At 47.5% G+C, this 7392-nt stretch overlaps 1 non-coding gene across 1 annotated transcript; it reads left to right on the top strand.

The window, feature by feature from the left end:
- Positions 1 to 1079: 1079 nt before the first annotated feature.
- On the top strand, positions 1080 to 1183 carry LOC115895363. Its single transcript, XR_004055565.1, has one exon. It is a non-coding gene; the product is annotated as a small nucleolar RNA U13 (small nucleolar RNA).
- The last annotated feature ends 6209 nt before the right edge of the window (positions 1184 to 7392 follow it).

The raw sequence follows: 7392 nt of genomic DNA on the forward strand, positions 1-7392 counted from the left end.
GAGGTCAGGAGTTCAAGACCAGCCTGGCCAACATGGTGAAACCCCATCTCTACTAAAAGTACCAAAATTAGCCAGGCGTGGGGGTGGGCACCTGTAATCCCAGCTACTCAGGAGGCGGAGGCAGGAGAATCTCTTGAACCGAGACAGAGGTTGCAGTGCCGAGATCGTGCCACTGCACTCCAGCCTGGGTGACAAGAGCAAGACTCCCTCTTTTTTTTTTTTTTTTTTTTTTTTTGAGACGGAGGCTTGCTCTGCCGCCCAGGCCGGAGTGCAGTGGCCGGATCTCAGCTCACGGCAAGCTCCGCCTCCCGGGTTTACGCCATTCTCCTGCCTCAGCCTCCCGAGTAGCTGGGACTACAGACGCCCGCCTCGTTTTTTTGTATTTTTTAGTAGAGACGGGGTTTCACCGCATTAGCCAGGATGGTCTCGATCTCCTGACCTCGTGATCCGCCTGTCTCGGCCTCCCAAAGTGCTGGGATTACAGGCTTGAGCCACCGTGCCCGGCCAAGACTCCCTCTTAAAAAAATAAAATTAAATACATAAATCAAATAAAAAACAAACGGGTGTTTAAATGAATGATGTTCATGGAATCTCTCCCCAGTGCTTTGCTTTCCACAAAGGTCTGCATGGAAGTCTCAATAAATTGTGGTTGAATGCTTGACACTTAGTAACTGTGATGAAAGCAGAATTCACCATTCATCACCTGACCAGCAAATGTTTTGCTTGTCTTATATAGTATTGACCAATAGAATGTCTTTTTTTTTTTTTTTGAGCCAGAGTCACTCTGTCGCCAGGCTGGAGTGCAGTGGCGTGATCTCGGCTCATTGCAACCTCCGCCTCCTGGGTTCAAGTGATTCTTCTGCCTCAGCCTCCTGAGTAGCTGGGACTACAGGCTCACACCAGCGCACCCAGGTAATTTTTGTATTTTTAGTAGAGAGACAGGGTTTCACCATGTTGGCCAGGATGGTCTCAATCTCCTGACCTCAGATGATCCACCTGCCTTGGCCTCCCAAAGTGCTGGGATTACAGGCGTGAGCCACCGGGCCTGGCCAAGATGTGTTTTAAATAATTAAATCCAGATCCTTTTGTAGTTCATAAACGTGATGACTGGGTTTTCACACTCATGTGTGAGCTGCACCTCCCTCAAACCTTGTTTTGACATTGACACATTATCTGCCGGATGTAAAAATAATGAAATCCAATATACTAAGATGGGGAGATTTCACAATAAAATCCAAATTTCTGTTTCTTTTAAAAAATCAGGCCAGCCACGATGGCTCGTGCCTGGAATTCGAGAAGTTTGGGAGGCCCAGGCAGAAGGATCACTTGATCCTAGAAGTTCAAGATCAGCATGGTCAACACAGGGAGACCTGGTCTCAATTTAAAAATTAGCTGGGCATGGCACTTTGGGGGACAGGTGGATCACCTGAGATCAGGAGTTCAAGAGCAGCTTGGCCAATATGGTGAAACCTCATCTTTGTATTAAAGAAAAAAAAAAAAAAAAAGATTAGCCAGGCATGGTAACCAGTGCCTGTAATCCCAGCTACTCGGTAGGCTGAGGCAGGAGAATCACCCGAACCCGGGAAGTGGAAGTTGCAGTGAGCCAAGATCTTGCCATTGCATCTGAGCCTGGGTGACGAGTAAGACTGTCTCAAAAAAAAAAAAAAAAAAAAAAAAAATTACCTATAGCCCCAGCTATCTGGAGGCTGAGACGGGAGGATCACTTGAACCCAGGAGTTCGTTCAAGGCTGCAGTGAGCTATCACTGCGCCATTGCACTCTAGCCAGGATGACAGAGCAAGACCCTGTTTCAAAAAAATAAATACTCTGGGAGGCCAAAGTGGGCAGATCACCTGAGGTCAGGAGCTCGAGACCAGCCTGGCCAACATGGCAAAACCCCATCTCTATTAATAAAATACAAAACTTAACTGGGTGTGGTGGTGTGCACCTGTAATCCCAGCTACCCAGGAGGCTGAGGGAGGAGAATCACTTGATCCTGGGAGGCGGAGGTTGCAGCGAGCTGAAATCACGCCACTGCGCTCCAGCCTGGGCAACAAGAGCAAAACCCCATCTCAAACAGATAGACAGACAGATATAAATAAATAAGTAAATAAATAGTTACTTTATGTTATTTCACCTTAATAATTTTAAGTAAAATAAAATTAGATAACTGACAGCCGGGTGTGGTGGTGGACGCCTATAATCCCAGCTACTCGGGAGGCTGAGGCAGGAGAATACTTGAATATGAGAGGCAGAGGTTGCAGTGACCCAAGATCGCGCCATTGCACTCCAGCCTGGGTAACAGAGCAAGACTCCATCTCAGAAAAAAAAAAAAATTAGATAACTGATCAGAAGGTACTGAAACAATTTTGTCTGCCATCCTTTGGAAACGATCCTCTTCATTAGAAAGATGAGGATCCTGAGGCCCTACAAGGGGAAGTGTCAGGTCAGTGGAAGAGACTGAAAGGGAAGTTTGGTTTCCACGCCGGCAGCACAGTCACTGCCTTCTCTCCCCTTTATTTAGGCTGTGAATTCAGGTGTGATACAGATCACAACCCGTTCATCATAGGTTACACCCCACATCTTCTGGCTCGGACCCTGGCACTTGAACTGTCATCCTCCAAGTAGCTGGGACAATAGACCAGCTCAACAAATGCCCCCTGCTCATTAAAAAAAAAAAAAATTTTTAAAGCTGGGGTCTTGCTATGTTGCCCAGGGTGGTATCAACTTTCTGATCTCAAGCAACTCTCACCTTGGCCTCCCAATATGCTGGGATTATAGGTATGAGCCACTGTACCCAGCCTTGATGTATTACTTTTTTAATTTAAAAAAAATTTTTATAAAGACGGGAGTCACTATATTGTCCATGCTGGTCTCAAACTCCTGGGCTCAGGCAACCCTCCCCACTTGGCCTCCCAAAGTGCTGGGATTACTGGTGTGAGCCGTGCCTGGCTTGCTTTTGTTTTTGTTTTTGAGATGGAGTCTCACTGTTGCTCAGGCTGGAGAACAGTGGCGCGATCTCGGCTCACTGCTACCTCCGCCTCCTGAGTTCAAGGGATTCTCCTGCCTCAGCCTCCTAAGTGGCTGGGATTACAGGTGTGTGCCACCACAACTGGCTTATTTTTGTATTTTTAGTAGAGATGGGGTTTCACCATGTTGGCCAGGATGGTGTTGATCTCTTGACCTCGTGATCCACCTGCCTAGGTCTGGCATTGTAATTAAAAAAAATTTTTTTTAAGTACTTTTTTTTTTTTTTTTTTTTGAGACGGAGTCTCCCTCTGTCACCCAGGCTGGAGTGCAATGGCAGGATCGTGGCTCACTGCAACCTACGCCTCTTGGATTCAAGCGATTCTCCTGTCTCAGCCTCCCAAGTAGCTTGGACTATAGGCACGCGCCACTACGCCTGGCTATTTGTATTTTTAGTAGAGACAGGGTTTCAACATGTTTGCCAGGCTGGTCTCAAATTCCTGACCTCGTGGTCCACCTGCCTCAGCCTCCCAAAGTACTGGGATTACAGGCATGAGCCACCATACCCGGCCTAAAGTACTTTTCATTAGAGATAATACTTTATTCAAACTGCTTCTCTTCTCATGTTTTTTCGTCTTGAGACAGAGTCTCAGTCTGTCACCCAGGTTGGAACGCAGTGGTGCAATCACATCTCACTGAAGCCTCGACCTTCTAGGCTCAGGTGATCCTCCCACCTCAGTCTCCTGAGTTGCTGGGACTATAGCTGTGTGCTACCATGCCTGGTGGATGAATGACTCTTTATGTAGGAACACTTGTTAATTGTAAATTTCCTCCAAAACCACCCAGTTGTTGCAGAAATGACAGGCTGTGAGCACTGTAGCGACCCATACATTCCTTCCAGAGCACTATGCTTTTGCTCCAACACATCAGCGCTGGGTCTTGGGGCTGCGGTGTGGAGATCTTTCATGGCGTCCCCAACACCATGCTTTTGTGTGTAAGTTCCTTAATAAATCACCCCAAACTGACAAACTGGATTTGTCTGCCTCGTTTTTTTTTTTTTTGGCTCCTTTGGCATGAGGGTCACTTGGCATATATGGCCCTTGCATGGAATGCACAGCAACTCCAACAAAGAGATATGATTCTTTCACAGATGAAGCCACTGAGGCTTGGAGAAACGAGATTGTCCCAAGGGTGGCAGCTTCTAAGGGAAGGGCTGGAATTTGAACCAGGCGTCTTGACTTGAGCCTTGTTCTTTTGGCCCCTATGACCTCCCACCTCCCCAGGGGATTAGCGAAAATTTAGGAAAGCAGCTCATGTTATGTAAAGGGAGGGGAGGCCAGGCATGGTGGCTCACGCCTGTAATCCCAGTACTTTGGGACACCGAGGCGGGAGGATCACTTAAAGCCAGGAGTTCAAGACCTGCCTGGCCAACATGGTGAAAACCTGTCTCTACTAAAAATACAAAAATTAGACAGGCATGGTGGTGGGTGTTCCAGCTACTAGGGAGGTTGAGGTTGCAGTGAGCTGAGATTGCACCACTGAACTCCAACTTGGGTGACAGAGCAAGACTCTGCCTATAAAATAAAGACATTAAAAAGAAATAAGTAAAATTTCAGAAAGCAGCTCATGTTATGTAAAGGGACAGGAAACAGCAATGGATGACATATATATAGGATGATTCCATCTAGCAATAAATATACACACACCAGAAAGAGAGGCATTAAAAAGTTAATGGTAGTTAACAGCCTGGGCAACAGAGCGAGACTGTCTCAAAAAAAAAAAAAGTTGTTGTTAAGAAGAAAAGGAGTGACAATCCACATGTGGCCCACAAAGCTTAAAATATACACTATCTAGCCCTGGGCAGAAAAGGGTTTGACAATGCTGTTCAAAAGTCACCACTGGTAGATTGGAAACTGAAAAACGTATATACCCTGGCACTGGACAACACAATGGCTGTGCCTCCTGCCAAAGAATGCTGAACTGGCCAAGTGAGGTACTTGGCAGCCCAGCCCTGAAATGCGTAAGCTCTCCGGCCTTTCCATCACTGCTCCCCTCTGGTTCTTCACCTCTGGCCACTCCATCCTCTGGCTTCCCTTCCACCAAGTACTCACACGTTGAGTCCAGTCCCTAGCCTTCTCCTCCAGGCTGCCCCCTCTGGAAATGTAAGCAGCACCAGGTATAAGAGTCAGGCACAGGCTGCCTTAATGTGCACCTGGACCCCTTACTTCCCCGTTGTGTGGAAGGTAAATCACTTATCTCTTTGAGCCTGTTTTCCCATCTACAAAATGGGAATGACAATAGGGTTATTCTGAGATTAAGTGAGATAAGGTACCTAAAGCATGCAGCACGGAAATGGTCAACATGCTGGCTCTGACCTCAGCCATGAGCAGACTTTGGACTATTTATAAGCCATTCGCTTCAAACCCTTTCTCTGTATTCTTTCTCTTGTGTGACAGACTAATACTTGTGCCCCCTCCCTTCGTTTAGAAACAAAACGCCCCAAGTTTTTTTTTTTTTTTTTTTGTTTTGAGACGGAGTCTCGCTCTGTCACCCAGGCTGGAGTGCAGTGGCGCGATCTCGGCTCACTGCAAGCTCCGCCTCCCGGGTTTACGCCATTCTCCTGCCTCAGCCTCCCGAGTAGCTGGGACTACAGGCGCCTGCCATCTCGCCCGGCTAATTTTTTGTGTTTTTTAGTAGAGACGGGGTTTCGCCGTGTTAGCCAGGATGGTCTCGATCTCCTGACCTCGTGATCCACCCGTCTCGGCCTCCCAAAGTGCTGGGACTACAGGCTTGAGCCACTGCGCCCGGCCTGAACGCCCCAAGTTTAAATGAACGTTTAACTATCCAGCTAGAGGCATTTCAGTCTTGTGTATAGGGTGGTAAGCTGAGACTAAGTTCTGGCCAATGGGATCAGTGTAATTTCCAGGCCCTGTATTTCTGCTTCCTTTTTCATGGGCTTGAAGGAGGACTTGGGGCTGGTGAACCACTTTAACCACAGATGACAACCTCGGGGATGCAGGAGCAACATGACAGCACGGCCCTGGGTCCCTAGATGATTCTGCGTTAACAGTTGTTGTCTAACCCTAACCCTGGACCACTCACCTCTGAACTGTCACATGATGAATAACCTATTTTGCTGAGTCACTGTTTTGGGCTCCTTGTGACAGAAGCTGAGCCTAGAGTCTAGTTAGTACACGTCCCAAGGCTTCTCTTCAACCTATCAGTCCGCCCTGCAAATGTGCTGTTCTTGTACTTCTGAACACAAAGAATATTCCAGCTATTTCTTGAAAATAGTCATATTTGTTTTTTTTTTTTTTTTTTTTTGAGACGGAGTCTCACTCTGTCGCCGGGGCTGGAGTGCAGTGGCCGGATCTCAGCTCACTGCAAGCTCCACCTCCCAGGTTCACGCCATTCTCCTGCCTCAGCCTCCCGAGTAGCTGGGACTACAGGCGCCCGCCACCTTGCCCGGCTAGTTTTTTGTATTTTTTAGTGGAGACGGGGTTTCACAGTGTTAGCCAGGATGGTCTCGATCTCCTGACCTCGTGATCCGCCCGTCTCGGCCTCCCAAAGTGCTGGGATTACAGGCTTGAGCCACCGCGCCCGGCCTGTTACTTTTTTTTTTTTAAGAGACAAGGTCTTGCTCTATTCCCCAGGCTGGAGTGCAGTGGTGTAATCACAGCTCACTGTACCTTAACTTAAATAGACCTTAAGCTCCTGGGCTCAAGTGATCCTCCTGCCTCAGTCTTCCTAGTAGCTAGGACTACTGGCACACACTACCATGTCTGGCTAATTTTTAATTTTTTTGTGCCCTGCTACTGGCCTCAAGTGATCGTACTGCCTCAGCCTCCCACAGTGCTAGGATTACAGGTGTGAGCCACCGCGCCCAGCCCCAGCTGTGAATTTGTCTATAAAAGCCCAGAGCATTGAAAGTTTCAAGAGACGGCCCAGGTGAGTCTCTAGTGCATCTCCGGCACACGTGCCACATGTGCGTATACTAATCACGCCACTCTCTCACTTCTCCAACCCTTTGAGCTTGCACTTTTTTCCTCTGCCCACATCAGTGCTTCTCAAATGTTGTAAAAGATCATTTAAAAAAAATTTCCAATCTAGACCGGGCATGGTGGTACATACCTGTAGTCCCAGCTACTTAGAGGGCTGAGGCGGGAGGATTACTTGAGCCCAGGAGTTCAATGCCAGCCTGGGCAACACAGCAAGATCCTATCTCTTAAAAAAAAAAAAAAAATCCAATCTGTTTTGGACCCGTACTTATATAAAACACAATAAGGCTGGGCGCGGTGGCTCACGCCTGTAATGTCAGCACTTTAAGAGGTGGAGGTGGGCAGATCACGAAGTCAGGAGATCGAGATCATCCTGGCTAACACAGTAAAACCCCATCTCTACTAAAAAAAAAAAATACAAAAATTTA

The sequence above is a fragment of the Rhinopithecus roxellana genome, chromosome 20, assembly GCF_007565055.1.
Source record: "Rhinopithecus roxellana isolate Shanxi Qingling chromosome 20, ASM756505v1, whole genome shotgun sequence".
NCBI classification, from domain to species: Eukaryota; Metazoa; Chordata; class Mammalia; order Primates; family Cercopithecidae; genus Rhinopithecus; species Rhinopithecus roxellana.